The sequence below is a fragment of the Pseudophryne corroboree genome, chromosome 1, assembly GCF_028390025.1.
Source record: "Pseudophryne corroboree isolate aPseCor3 chromosome 1, aPseCor3.hap2, whole genome shotgun sequence".
NCBI lineage: Eukaryota > Metazoa > Chordata > Amphibia > Anura > Myobatrachidae > Pseudophryne > Pseudophryne corroboree.
Genome location: NC_086444.1, coordinates 854,019,788 through 854,035,262, shown reverse-complemented (window position 1 = coordinate 854,035,262; position 15,475 = coordinate 854,019,788). Strand labels below are relative to the sequence as shown.

Genomic DNA, 15,475 nt, shown 5'->3' with positions numbered 1-15,475 from the left:
TTTCATGCATTTGCCTATAATTGCATTTATCAAAACTAAATCTGCAAAAAATATTTTGATAAATTGTAACAAAAGAAACAGTACTATTATGGGGCCCATACATCAGGCAATTCCTTGTTCTGCCAATGCTTGACCCGGAGATCAGGGAAATCCAACGTGTTGGAAATCCTTGATACACCAATTTCTACCAAAAAAACTATTGGGATTGAGGACTCAGATATTTTTAACATGCAGTTTTTTGCTGATTCCCCAATGGATCACCGTTCATCGATGTTGCCGATCAGCATTTCCGCTGGTCAGATCAGAATGAGAAATCATCCCATATACTGTATGTGTGGGCCCATTACACAATACCTCCTGAATGTCAAGCAGACATACAGCTATATTGTACTAAAGGTCTGATGGGTAAAACCATGTGCACTGCAGGGGGGGCCAGATATAACGTGTGCAGAGAGATTAGATTTGGGTGGGGTGTGTTCAAACTGAAACCTAAATTGCAGTGTAAAAATAAAGCAGGCAGTATTTACCCTGCACAGAAACAATATAACCCACCCAAATCTAACTCTCTCTGCAAATGTTATATCTGCCACACCTGCAGTGCACATGGTTTTGCCCAACTGATAACAAATTTACTGCTACGATCAGGTCTGAATTACCCCCATTGTCTCTATCTATTGAGGCCTGCACTTCATTTTATGGTGACTGAATTTATTTGCTAATCATATGTGTACATAAATATGTTGCATATTGGAATGAGATATTTGGTAGGCGCTCTGACCTATGTGCAAAACCCTTCTTTTGTTTACTTCATCTGGGATCCAGTCAGGAACCTGGCAGTTGGGAGCCCAGCGCTTGAATTCCAACTGCTGGAATCCCAAACGAGTGTTTGCTGGACCTCCAGAAAGGTAAGAGCAACCCAATCATATTGCTGCAGCTGCTGCCACCAGTCTTGATGACGATCCTAGTCCTTCAATGTCATCTACTAAAGCTGATGCTCAAGGATATAGATGGATGTCAGGGCATCTAAAATAAAAAAAATACACAGTGGTAAAGAAAATAACACCTCTAATAAAGGTAACGTTTGGTGCAGAAAAACATAAAATTGCTAATATGTCATACACCACATATTTATGAGTGGTGGTTCTACAACTGTTAGTGAGGCAACTTCTCCTGCCTCTCATGATGATGCAATACCTTTTCATTCAAGTATAGAAGAGGTGTAAATAATGAAAACCACTTAGGCAGTAGAACAAACTGTGCATTCAGAAACTAAAATATCAGAAATCCCTGAGGATAGTCTAAGGGGTAAATTTACTAAAGCTTCTAAAACAGAGAATTGGTGATGTTGCCCATAGCAACCAATCAGATGCTGTCTATCTTTTCTAGATTGCCTTTTAGAAAATGATAGACAGCATCTGATTGGTTGCTATGGGCAACACCACTAATTATCTGTTTTAGAAGCTTTAGTAAATTTACCCCTTAGTGTGTCCTCGAGTACTATATGTGAGCCTGACCTTTCTGATACTGTATACACAGGGAATCCGCCTTCCACCATTTCAGATTCCTTTCATATGTGGGAATGAGCAAAAGAAATTGAAGATGCCACTGAGGAAGTGCAAGAGGATGAGGGGGATATTTGTATAATTGACACCGGTGCTAATGAGAATGTTGAGGATGAGGATATTGTTTGCATAAGTCAGGCACTAATGGAAGCACCTCTTGGCCATGTTAAGAAGAAGGCCATTGTCATGCCTCAGCATAAATCAACAAATCCACCTCTTGGAACCTCCTCCCTGTAACGTAATTTGCGCGAGTGCATGAAAAGTTTTGACAACATCAGAACCTGGTGCTAAAAAAATAACAACAAGCAGTCCAGCATCAGCTAGCTCCCTTCTCTCAACTAGATCCTACCAACTGAAATCTCCACCACCAACATCTTCATCTTCAATATCCTTTCTAACGATCAGAGGTAGTCCTGCATCCAATTTGTTAATGCTAGATGACTCCTCCCCTATCCAGGATTCCTCAGAAGAATCCTTCAGCACTAGGCCTGCAGCTGCTTGGGATGGATCTTCATCCCAGAAGAGGACCACAAAGACTTGTATTTTAAAAAAACTATTTACTATGAAATAATCCTTTGCAAGCAGAAGCAAGTATAACAGCTCTCACTCAGTTGCTCATCGAATCACTGACTCCATCATGGCTATGCTAGCATTAGATCTGTGTCCAATATCTGCCATTAATGCAGTCAGTTTTAAACAGTTATTTAAGGTCCTGTGCTCCCAGTACCAAATTCCATCTCAGGTCCATTTACCCGAAAAGCCATTTTTTGGCTGTACCAGGACATTAAAAAAAAACTAGTTATTAGCCTACAAAATGCAATTGTACCCACTGTCCATGCGGTAGTGGGCAAACTAAAGATTACATGACTTTGACAGCCCACTGGGTGGGGGAATCACCTTCAGCAGCAGCAGTATCTAACAAACAATGCCAGCTCATTCAGAGGCAGTATAACTGGCTTGACTAAGAAGCATATCTCTGACAACCTCTCAACTAAGGGATGAAATAGCAAAATGGTTTACCCCACTTGGATTCTCCTCAGTCCCAAATATTGTGAATTCCAACATGTCCCATGCTTTACTTACATGATCAACTTGGTGGTACAGGTTACAGGGGCGTGCAGGAGATATAGTCTGTGGGTCAAAACATTTGGGGACATTTTCAGCATACAGCCACACATTCAGGAGATTACAAATTGTGTAAGGAGGGGGATGCTGAGTCTATTCAGAATGACTTAGTTAAATTAGAAGCATGGGTAGCCAAATGGAGAATGCACTTCAATACAGACAAGTGTAAGGTAATGCACTGTGGTATCAAGAACAAGAATAACACCTACATACTAAATGGGGTAATATTAGGGGATTCTGTACTGGAAAAGGACGTAGGTGTTCACATAGATAGCAAACTAAGTAGCAGTACCCAAAGTAGGATTGCAGCAAAGAAGGCTAATAAGATATTAGCATGCATAAAACAGGGAATTGATGCAAGGGACGAGAGTGTTATACTCCCATTATATAAATCACTAGTGAGGCCACATCTTTTTGGGCACCATACCACAAAAAGGATATTCTGGAGCTAGAAAAGGTTCAGAGGAGGGCAACCAAACTAATTAAGGGCATGGAGACTCTGGAATACGAGGAAAGGCTTGCAAGGCTAGGCATGTTTACACTGGAAAAGAGGAGACTAAGAGGAGACATGGTCAACATCTACAAATATATAAAGGGACAATACACAGAGCTTGCGCGGGACCTGTTTTTGGTAAGAACAGCACAGAGGACACATGGACACTCGCTTAGGTTAGAGGAGAGGAGATTCCGCACAATGCGGCGTAAAGGTTTTTTCACAGTAAGGACAATACGTGTTTGGAATTCCCTACCTGAGGGAGCTGTAATGGCGGACTCAGTCAACACCTTTAAGAATGGGTTAGATAAATTCCTAATGGATAAGGATATCCAGGGTTATGGTGCGTAGTCGCGCACTATAGTTACTATGAAAAGAGGAATAAAACACAACGGCTGACATCAGCAATTAGTGATGAGCGCCTGAAATTTTTCGGGTTTTGTGTTTTGGTTTTGGGTTCGGTTCCGCGGCCGTGTTTTGGGTTCGACCGCGTTTTGGCAAAACCTCACCGAATTTTTTTTGTCGGATTCGGGTGTGTTTTGGATTCGGGTGTTTTTTTCAAAAAACCCTAAAAAACAGCTTAAATCATAGAATTTGGGGGTCATTTTGATCCCATATTATTATTAACCTCAAAAACCATAATTTCCACTCATTTTCAGTCTATTCTGAATACCTCACACCTCACAATATTATTTTTAGTCCTAAAATTTGCACCGAGGTCGCTGGATGACTAAGCTAAGCGACCCTAGTGGCCGACACAAACACCTGGCCCATCTAGGAGTGGCACTGCAGTGTCACGCAGGATGTCCCTTCCAAAAAACCCTCCCCAAACAGCACATGACGCAAAGAAAAAAAGAGGCGCAATGAGGTAGCTGACTGTGTGAGTAAGATAAGCGACCCTAGTGGCAGACACAAACACCGGGCCCATTTAGGAGTGGCACTGCAGTGTCACGCAGGATGTCCCTTCCAAAAAACCCTCCCCAAACAGCACATGACGCAAAGAAAAAAAGAGGCGCAATGAGGTAGCTGTGTGAGTAAGATTAGCGACCGTAGTGGCCGACACAAACACCGGGCCCATTTAGGAGTGGCACTGCAGTGTCACGCAGGATGTCCCTTCCAAAAAACCCTCCCCAAACAGCACATGACGCAAAGAAAAAAAGAGGCGCAATGAGGTAGCTGTGTGAGTAAGATTAGCGACCCTAGTGGCCGACACAAACACCGGGCCCATCTAGGAGTGGCACTGCAGTGTCACGTAGGATGTCCCTTCCAAAAAACCCTCCCCAAACAGCACATGACGCAAAGAAAAAAAGAGGCGCAATGAGGTAGCTGTGTGAGTAAGATTAGCGACCCTAGTGGCCGACACAAACACCGGGCCCATTTAGGAGTGGCACTGCAGTGTCACGCAGGATGTCCCTTCCAAAAAACCCTCCCCAAACAGCACATGACGCAAAGAAAAAAAGAGGCGCAATGAGGTAGCTGTGTGAGTAAGATTAGCGACCGTAGTGGCCGACACAAACACCGGGCCCATTTAGGAGTGGCACTGCAGTGTCACGCAGGATGTCCCTTCCAAAAAACCCTCCCCAAACAGCACATGACGCAAAGAAAAAAAGAGGCGCAATGAGGTAGCTGTGTGAGTAAGATTAGCGACCCTAGTGGCCGACACAAACACCGGGCCCATCTAGGAGTGGCACTGCAGTGTCACGCAGGATGGCCCTTCCAAAAAACCCTCCCCAAACAGCACATGACGCAAAGAAAAATAAAAGAAAAAAGAGGTGCAAGATGGAATTGTCCTTGGGCCCTCCCACCCACCCTTATGTTGTATAAACAAAACAGGACATGCACACTTTAACCAACCCATCATTTCAGTGACAGGGTCTGCCACACGACTGTGACTGATATGACGGGTTGGTTTGGACCCCTCCCAAAAAAGAAGCAATTAATCTCTCCTTGCACAAACTGGCTCTACAGAGGCAAGATGTCCACCTCATCATCATCCTCCGATATATCACCGTGTACATCCCCCTCCTCACAGATTATCAATTCGTCCCCACTGGAATCCACCATCTCAGCTCCCTGTGTACTTTGTGGAGGCAATTGCTGCTGGTCAATGTCTCCGCGGAGGAATTGATTATAATTCATTTTAATGAACATCATCTTCTCCACATTTTCTGGATGTAACCTCGTACGCCGATTGCTGACAAGGTGAGCGGCGGCACTAAACACTCTTTCGGAGTACACACTTGTGGGAGGGCAACTTAGGTAGAATAAAGCCAGTTTGTGCAAGGGCCTCCAAATTGCCTCTTTTTCCTGCCAGTATAAGTATGGACTGTGTGACGTGCCTACTTGGATGCGGTCACTCATATAATCCTCCACCATTCTTTCAATGGTGAGAGAATCATATGCAGTGACAGTAGACGACATGTCCGTAATCGTTGTCAGGTCCTTCAGTCCGGACCAGATGTCAGCATCAGCAGTCGCTCCAGACTGCCCTGCATCACCGCCAGCGGGTGGGCTCGGAATTCTGAGCCTTTTCCTCGCACCCCCAGTTGCGGGAGAATGTGAAGGAGGAGATGTTGACAGGTCGCGTTCCGCTTGACTTGACAATTTTCTCACCAGCAGGTCTTTCAACCCCAGCAGACTTGTGTCTGCCGGAAAGAGAGATCCAAGGTAGGCTTTAAATCTAGGATCGAGCATGGTGGCCAAAATGTAGTGCTCTGATTTCAACAGATTGACCACCCGTGAATCCTTGTTAAGCGAATTAAGGGCTCCATCCACAAGTCCCACATGCCTAGCGGAATCGCTCCGTGTTAGCTCCTCCTTCAATGTCTCCAGCTTCTTCTGCAAAAGCCTGATGAGGGGAATGACCTGACTCAGGCTGGCAGTGTCTGAACTGACTTCACGTGTGGCAAGTTCAAAGGGCAGCAGAACCTTGCACAACGTTGAAATCATTCTCCACTGCGCTTGAGACAGGTGCATTCCACCTCCTATATCGTGCTCAATTGTATAGGCTTGAATGGCCTTTTGCTGCTCCTCCAACCTCTGAAGCATATAGAGGGTTGAATTCCACCTCGTTACCACTTCTTGCTTCAGATGATGGCAGGGCAGGTTCAGTAGTTTTTGGTGGTGCTCCAGTCTTCTGTACGTGGTGCCTGTACGCCGAAAGTGTCCCGCAATTCTTCTGGCCACCGACAGCATCTCTTGCACGCCCCTGTCGTTTTTTAAATAATTCTGCACCACCAAATTCAAGGTATGTGCAAAACATGGGACGTGCTGGAATTTGCCCATATTTAATGCACACACAATATTGCTGGCGTTGTCCGATGCCACAAATCCACAGGAGAGTCCAATTGGGGTAAGCCATTCCGCGATGATCTTCCTCAGTTGCCGTAAGAGGTTTTCAGCTGTGTGCGTATTCTGGAAAGCGGTGATACAAAGCGTAGCCTGCCTAGGAAAGAGTTGGCGTTTGCGAGATGCTGCTACTGGTGCCGCCGCTGCTGTTCTTGCGGCGGGAGTCCATACATCTACCCAGTGGGCTGTCACAGTCATATAGTCCTGACCCTGCCCTGCTCCACTTGTCCACATGTCCGTGGTTAAGTGGACATTGGGTACAGCTGCATTTTTTAGGACACTGGTGACTCTTTTTCTGAGGTCTGTGTACATTTTCGGTATCGCCTGCCTAGAGAAATGGAACCTAGATGGTATTTGGTACCGGGGACACAGTACCTCCAACAAGTCTCTAGTTGGCTCTGCAGTAATGATGGATACCGGAACCACGTTTCTCACCACCCAGGATGCCAAGGCCTCAGTTATCCGCTTTGCAGTAGGATGACTGCTGTGATATTTCATCTTCCTCGCAAAGGACTGTTGGACAGTCAATTGCTTGGTGGAAGTAGTAAAAGTGGTCTTACGACTTCCCCTCTGGGATGACCATCGACTCCCAGCAGCAACAACAGCAGCGCCAGCAGCAGTAGGCGTTACACGCAAGGATGCATCGGAGGAATCCCAGGCAGGAGAGGAATCGTCAGAATTGCCAGTGACATGGCCTGCAGGACTATTGGCATTCCTGGGGAAGGAGGAAATTGACACTGAGGGAGTTGGTGGGGTGGTTTGCGTGAGCTTGGTTACAAGAGGAAGGGATTTACTGGTCAGTGGACTGCTTCCGCTGTCACCCAAAGTTTTTGAACTTGTCACTGACTTATTATGAATGCGCTGCAGGTGACGTATAAGGGAGGATGTTCCGAGGTGGTTAACGTCCTTACCCCTACTTATTACAGCTTGACAAAGGGAACACACGGCTTGACACCTGTTGTCCGCATTTCTGTTGAAATACCTCCACACCGAAGAGCTGATTTTTTTGGTATTTTCACCAGGCATGTCAACGGCCATATTCCTCCCACGGACAACAGGTGTCTCCCCGGGTGCCTGACTTAAACAAACCACCTCACCATCAGAATCCTCCTGGTCAATTTCCTCCCAAGCGCCAGCAACACCCATATCCTCCTCATCCTGGTGTACTTCAACACTGACATCTTCAATCTGACTATCAGGAACTGGACTGCGGGTGCTCCTTCCAGCACTTGCAGGGGGCGTGCAAATGGTGGAAGGCGCATGCTCTTCACGTCCAGTGTTGGGAAGGTCAGGCATCGCAACCGACACAATTGGACTCTCCTTGTGGATTTGGGATTTCGAAGAACGCACAGTTCTTTGCGGTGCTACTGCTTTTGCTAGCTTGAGTCTTTTCATTTTTCTAGCGAGAGGCTGAGTGCCTCCATCCTCATGTGAAGCTGAACCACTAGCCATGAACATAGGCCAGGGCCTCAGCCGTTCCTTGCCACTCCGTGTGGTAAATGGCATATTGGCAAGTTTACGCTTCTCCTCCGACAATTTTATTTTAGGTTTTGGAGTCCTTTTTTTACTGATATTTGGTGTTTTGGATTTGACATGCTCTGTACTATGACATTGGGCATCGGCCTTGGCAGACGACGTTGCTGGCATTTCATCGTCTCGGCCATGACTAGTGGCAGCAGCTTCAGCACGAGGTGGAAGTGGATCTTGATCTTTCCCTAATTTTGGAACCTCAACATTTTTGTTCTCCATATTTTAATAGGCACAACTAAAAGGCACCTGTGGCCGGAGAGCCCCAGCCACGAGGCAAATGGCCGCTTTGGCAATGAAGGGGTTAAACCCCTAGTGCCCGGCGCCATTTGCAGAGACAATGGGCGCTTGGCGCCAGATTTGACTTATGTGGGGCGCTAGGCGCCGTGTTTATGACAGTGTATAAAAGTGTTTAAAAACTGTGTAAAACAATTGTATTGTTAACTGTGCCGTGGTCCCGGACCCCTCCGGAGACCACGGCAGGGAGGACAGCCCCGGGCGCGCTCAGCAGTGTGTGCGCGCCGGGGGAGAGGAGGCAGCCGCTGACCGCCGGAGTCCGGGAGCTCCGCTCCCGGCAGCGGTCAGTGTAGCCCCGGGCGCACTGGAGTGTGCGCGCCGGGGAGAAGGGTGAGCGCTGCGGCTGGGAGCTCGGCTCCCGCTGCAGTGCTCTATGTGAGAGCCGCCGCTGGGGGCCGGGAGCTCTGCTCCCAGCGCCTCAGCCCAGCACGGGTGGCCAGCCGCAGCAGCCGGGACGGACGTCCCGGGCTGCTAGCCGGCGAGGGGGGTGCGCTGCAGCTCGGCTCCCCGCCGGACGCTGCAGCGAGGCTACCAGACAAGCGCCGCGCATGGGGGACCGGGCTAGCCGGCTCCCTAGCGGCGTGGGTGAATTAGGCGGGCGAGCAGGCTGATGAGCGCTGGGGACCGGGAGCTACGCTCCCGGCGCCCCAGCGCTACAACAAAGCCAGAGTCACGGCGGCCGGGACAAGTGTCCCGGGCCACCGGGCTTAGGTACAGGGGGATGCGCCGCTGCGTGCGGCGAGGCCACTGGTTAGTGCCACCCTGGGGGGACAGGGAGAGCCAGCTCCCTGGAACCCCAGAGGCAGGAAGGCAGGCTGGAGGATGGGGGAAGCCAGCCCCATACCTCCAGCACTGAGAGGGAGAGCCCTAGCAGCCAGGCTGCAGGGCTAGGGAAGGCACTGCAGTGCCTGAGTATGTAGAGTCTGTGCAAGGCACAGGCTCAGCAATGTACAGTGTGGTTTTAAATGTAATATATTTAAAGAGAAAGTGCACTTACTTGATTGTGTGTCCCAGGAGGGGGGAATCCATAGCTGTGCAGGCTGATGGATTCTCCCAGACCCTTTCCCCAAAAACGGAATGTTTTCCCATCCAGCCTCACAGTTCCAAAGGGTACAGGGAGAAAGAGAAGCAGCTTAGCTATAAAACAAGCTGAGTGGTTTCTTGGAGCTCCATGGAGATCAGCCGTAGTGTCAAGAAACCTGGACCGGGGAGCCCGACTGCCCAGCTCTGGAGCCCAAATCCAGGCTGCAGGCAGTGAGAGGGGTCCCGGGCAGGTTTCTGGAAGTCAGATTTAGGAGGGAAAACTTCCCCCCAGCCAGACTGGACGGCACCGGGGAGTATCCTGATTCTCCAAGGTAGGAGCGTCAAAGGAGACCGACCACTCCCCACTGTCCATAGGGAACAATGTTAGGTGTGCATGAGACCAGAGCATGCACAGCTCATGGGTAAACATTGATTGGTTGTACACCACAGGGCGGGCTTACCCCCTGTGGTAAGGGGTCTTGAAGAGGGATAAAAGAAGGGCAGTTGGCCCATAGGATTGTGTATTGTAACATCTTCTTCTGCTGAAAAGATCTTGATTGTATGCTGTTGCCCCTAGCAATAGGGAGGAGCCTTTTTAAAGGTTATTTGAGCAATAAACACCTTTGCCTCAAGAAGACTGCTTCATCTTGTGACCAACAGGGTTAGGCCAAACCTAGCCCCGTTCTCCGGCTGTCCAGGGAAGCACCTGACGTCTCCAAGCTCCGCCTTCCGCCAGCTACCGGTAGAGGCCTAGCAAGTGGCTAGTGGGGATTCGTCGACACCACACAGGTGTGGTAAAGCAGTGCGTCGGCACATACAGAGCAGAACCGTGGTTCCAAACGCCACGGCAGGTTAGGAGTTTGGTGGTGGCAGCGAGAACCCGCCCACAGCGCAGTGGGTGGAGTCAGTAACAGGCGGTTACTGACGGTAAGCGGGAATCCCCTATGTGGTCAGGCCTCGTGCGGCTTGACCTTCCATTCTGTGCACAGTCAACGGGACGCGGAAGCTGCGAGTGCTTCCGTACGGTATCGTCCTGTCACAGCACCTCAGGTAAACAATGGAGATGGATGGATACTAGTATACAATTATGGACGGACTGCCGAGTGCCGACACAGAGGTAGCTACAGCCGTGGACTACCGTACTGTACTGTGTCTGCTGCTAATATAGACTGGTTGATAAAGAGATGTAGTAGTATGTATGTATAAAGAAGAAAGAAAAAAAACCACGGGTAGGTGGTATACAATTATGGACGGACTGCCGAGTGCCGACACAGAGGTAGCTACAGCCGTGGACTACCGTACTGTACTGTGTCTGCTGCTAATATAGACTGGTTGATAAAGAGATGTAGTAGTATGTATGTATAAAGAAGAAAGAAAAAAAAACCTCGGGTAGGTGGTATACAATTATGGACGGACTGCCGAGTGCCGACACAGAGGTAGCTACAGCCGTGAACTACCGTACTGTACTGTGTCTGCTGCTAATATAGACTGGTTGATAAAGAGATGTAGTAGTATGTATGTATAAAGAAGAAAGAAAAAAAAACCTCGGGTAGGTGGTATACAATTATGGACGGACTGCCGAGTGCCGACACAGAGGTAGCTACAGCCGTGAACTACCGTACTGTACTGTGTCTGCTGCTAATATAGACTGGTTGATAAAGAGATGTAGTAGTATGTATGTATAAAGAAGAAAGAAAAAAAAACCACGGGTAGGTGGTATACAATTATGGACGGACTGCCGAGTGCCGACACAGAGGTAGCTACAGCCGTGGACTACCGTACTGTACTGTGTCTGCTGCTAATATAGACTGGTTGATAAAGAGATGTAGTAGTATGTATGTATAAAGAAGAAAGAAAAAAAAACCTCGGGTAGGTGGTATACAATTATGGACGGACTGCCGAGTGCCGACACAGAGGTAGCTACAGCCGTGAACTACCGTACTGTACTGTGTCTGCTGCTAATATAGACTGGTTGATAAAGAGATGTAGTAGTATGTATGTATAAAGAAGAAAGAAAAAAAACCACGGGTAGGTGGTATACAATTATGGACGGACTGCCGAGTGCCGACACAGAGGTAGCTACAGCCGTTAACTACCGTACTGTACTGTGTCTGCTGCTAATATAGACTGGTTGATAAAGAGATGTAGTAGTATGTATGTATAAAGAAGAAAGAAAAAAAAACCTCGGGTAGGTGGTATACAATTATGGACGGACTGCCGAGTGCCGACACAGAGGTAGCTACAGCCGTGAACTACCGTACTGTACTGTGTCTGCTGCTAATATAGACTGGTTGATAAAGAGATGTAGTAGTATGTATGTATAAAGAAGAAAGAAAAAAAAACCACGGGTAGGTGGTATACAATTATGGACGGACTGCCGAGTGCCGACACAGAGGTAGCTACAGCCGTGGACTACCGTACTGTACTGTGTCTGCTGCTAATATAGACTGGTTGATAAAGAGATGTAGTAGTATGTATGTATAAAGAAGAAAGAAAAAAAAACCACGGGTAGGTGGTATACAATTATGGATGGACTGCCGAGTGCCGACACAGAGGTAGCTACAGCCGTGAACTACCGTACTGTGTCTGCTGCGACTGGATGATAAATAATGATATAAAAAATATATATATATCACTACTGCAGCCGGACAGGTATATATTATATAATGACGGACCTGCTGGACACTGTCTGTCAGCAGAATGAGTTTTTTATAGAATAAAAAAAAAAACACCACACAAGTGAAGTCACACGACGAGTGTTTAACTTTTTCAGGCAATCACAATATAGTATACTACTAACTATACTGGTGGTCAGTGTGGTCAGGTCACTGGTCAGTCACACTGGCAGTGGCACTCCTGCAGCAAAAGTGTGCACTGTTTAATTTTAATATAATATGTACTCCTGGCTCCTGCTATAACCTATAACTGGCACTGCAGTGCTCCCCAGTCTCCCCCACAATTATAAGCTGTGTGAGCTGAGCACAGTCAGATATATATACATAGATGATGCAGCACACTGGGCTGAGCAGTGCACACAGATATGGTATGTGACTGAGTCACTGTGTGTATCGTTTTTTTCAGGCAGAGAACGGATATATTAAATAAAACTGCACTGTCTGGTGGTCACTGTGGTCAGTCACTAGTAAACTCTGCACTCTCTACACTTCTACAGTACTCCTAAGCTCCAGTAAATCAGGTCAATCTCTCTCTCTCTCTCTCTCTTCTAATCTAAATGGAGAGGACGCCAGCCACGTCCTCTCCCTATCAATCTCAATGCACGTGTGAAAATGGCGGCGACGCGCGGCTCCTTATATAGAATCCGAGTCTCGCGAGAATCCGACAGCGTCATGATGACGTTCGGGCGCGCTCGGGTTAACCGAGCAAGGCGGGAGGATCCGAGTCTGCTCGGACCCGTGAAAAAAACCATGAAGTTCGGGCGGGTTCGGATTCAGAGAAACCGAACCCGCTCATCTCTAATCAGCATCAGACAAAATTTAGACCAAAATAATCCTGCATAGGAGACCACAAATAGGTTGAACTTGATGGACAAATTGTCTTTTTTTAACCTTAGATACTATGTTACTATGTTTACCCTGCACAGAAACAATGTATCCCTCCCAAATCTAAATCTCTCTGCACATGTTACATCTGCCCCACCTTCAGTGCAACATGATTTTTTCCATTACTGTGCTTTTTGTGTGTACTAACAATCCTGAATAACCCCCAATGACATCTTGCCACTGCAGAGCTGTTAGCTTAGCTGCCTTTAAACCCATTGGTAGCCTGTTTTGTGGGGCCCAAAGAAACTAAGCACTTCAGCCACAAAAGTGTCAGTCTCTGTCGCTGGTGTGCTAAATTGTGCATGTCCTTGCTAATATCCAACAATAGCATGTTGCAGCCTTTGGCCTAAACCGGATGAAAACAATATTGGGGGTCATTCCGACCCAATCGCTCACTGCAGTTTATCATAACGCAGTGATCAGGTTGGAACTGCGCATGCGCCGGCACATACCAGATGGCCGAAGGCCGACGTTGCCTAGCGATCGCCTCTGCCTGATTGATAGGCAGATACGGTCGCTGGGCGGGAAGGGGCTGGATGGCGGCGTTAAGCCGCCATTTAGTGGCGCGGTCCGGCCAACGCAGGCGTGGCCGGACCATTGTGGGGGCGGGCCGCGGCGGCTGCATGATGTCACACGCAGCCACTGTGATCTGGGAAGCGAAGAGATTCTCCCGGCCAGCCGCAGGAGCTGCGCTGGCCCGGGAGTTACTCCTCAAATACAAAAGCATCGCCGCTGTGCGATGCTTTTGCATTTCTGCATGTCTGAGTGCCTGATCGTAGCTGTGCTAAATTTAGCACAGCTACGATCAACTCGAAATGACCCCCATTGTGAGCTGTGAGGGGGTCAAATTAACTGGAAATGAATGGAATTGAGGTTAATAATACTATAGGAACAAAGAAAAGCCCACATTTTTTGTTTTTAGCTATTTTCGCCAAAATTTTTTTTTAAAAACACAACTAAAACCAAAACCAAAACCATTCACAGCGTTTTTGCAAAACCAAAAGAAGATGACGAATTAAAAAAAAGACAAAAATGGTTCAGTGCACATCTCTGTTTAATCCATGTTGAAATTTCATAACAGGGGTGTAATAAAACAATCTCTGCATCAAATGTTGCATAAATTGTTCCATGTTTACTTTCACAGATTTTTCTCAAAAAGTACAGTTCCAGCTGCCACCCACAGTCAGGGAAGCTAGTGACGATGATGGAGAGGTATCAGGTGAGTGTCATCCATGTGTGTAATGTCGACTCCCAGGACATTAAGGATCCCAGAGATCCTATAGATGGCTAGTTTATGGCCATGCCACCAGGGGCGTTTTAAGAGAGGAGGAGGCCCGTGTTCAGCCTCCTCCGTTCGGGCCCCCTCCTCTCTGCCCGGAGTGCGATAGAGTCTGAGCACTAGAGGGCTCAGACTCTACTGCGCATGCGCAGATCTCCGGGAAAATGGCGCGGTGGCCATTTTCCCTGAGATTTCTCTACTGCGCATTCGCAGAACTCCGTGAAAATGGCAGCTGAGCCATTTTCACTGTGTTCTAACAACGCTGCGGATGCCGGCGCTGGACTTTGGAGGGGTGAGTATTTTAAAAATGGGTGCAGTGTGTGTGGTGGGGGCCCCCTCTGGACTCAGGGGCCGTGTGCACCACACACACTGCACACATTATAGAAATGCCAGTGCCTGCCACTCTGCTTGTGGAAGCATGTATATGTATATCACAATGTGTTGATGGCATTTAACATTGGTATACATGTTTTGAAAATATTGCCTGCATAATCCCTAATACAGTAGTTTAGAGCTCACAGACTCGAAAAACTACTGGTGGCCATAAAGTGTAGGGCACATGATAAATTTTGTGGCCCAGACACAGATGTGTCCTCATATTACTTTGTGGATAAATGGTTCAAAGATACAATGTGCCATATCTGCTAGCTATTGCTGCATTCAGTGGTCATCATTATTGCTCTCCTTGTGCTGGCCGGCCCGCTGGATTGAGGTATCTGTGACATTGCAGGGTTTACTGGCTTGACAGCGGGCACACTCAATTGTACTACAGTAAATCCTGAACGAGATTAATTGTCAGTGAGCCTGCACATTGTTCTTCCAGGATATCAGTGGTATGCTGGTCTGAGCTGCACTGCTGGCTCTAGCAGGCTGTTACAGGACTGACTGTGATCCAATATATGGCACATGGACCCCAAATGCTTCTGTAGTGGGAAGCATTACTATTTCCTATACATTGGTGAAACACTACCCACTCACCCACAATTCAAGTAACCATTTTTGTTGTAAGTGTGTTGAGACTGACTGCATTGCACTGAAGGTGCATACACACTGGGGGTAGTGGCGTAAGTTTGTCCGGAGGCAAAGTAAATATTGGTGCCTCCACCATAACCTGTTACACTGAAGGCAAACACCTTACTGATAGAGATATTTGTTCAAGATTGCATTTTATTTCAAGATTGCAGATTCAAACTATATGAAGCTGCTACATAGAATTTTAAGTTCAGAATCATTGCATCTAGGCAGATCTATGTAGCGTACA

At 47.5% G+C, this 15,475-nt stretch overlaps 1 long non-coding RNA gene across 4 annotated transcripts in view; it reads right to left on the bottom strand.

Annotated features, from left to right (window-relative positions):
* The window catches only part of LOC134913185 (uncharacterized), a 78,273-nt gene that overhangs the window by 44,918 nt on the left and 17,880 nt on the right, over positions 1 to 15,475 (bottom strand). Inside the window, exon 2 of one of the 4 annotated variants that reach the window (XR_010177018.1) lies at positions 779 to 1,023. The exons of the other annotated variants lie outside the window; for them this stretch is intronic. This is a non-coding gene — a long non-coding RNA (uncharacterized LOC134913185). The remainder of the gene's footprint in view (positions 1 to 778; positions 1,024 to 15,475) is intronic. 4 annotated transcript variants of the gene reach the window in all.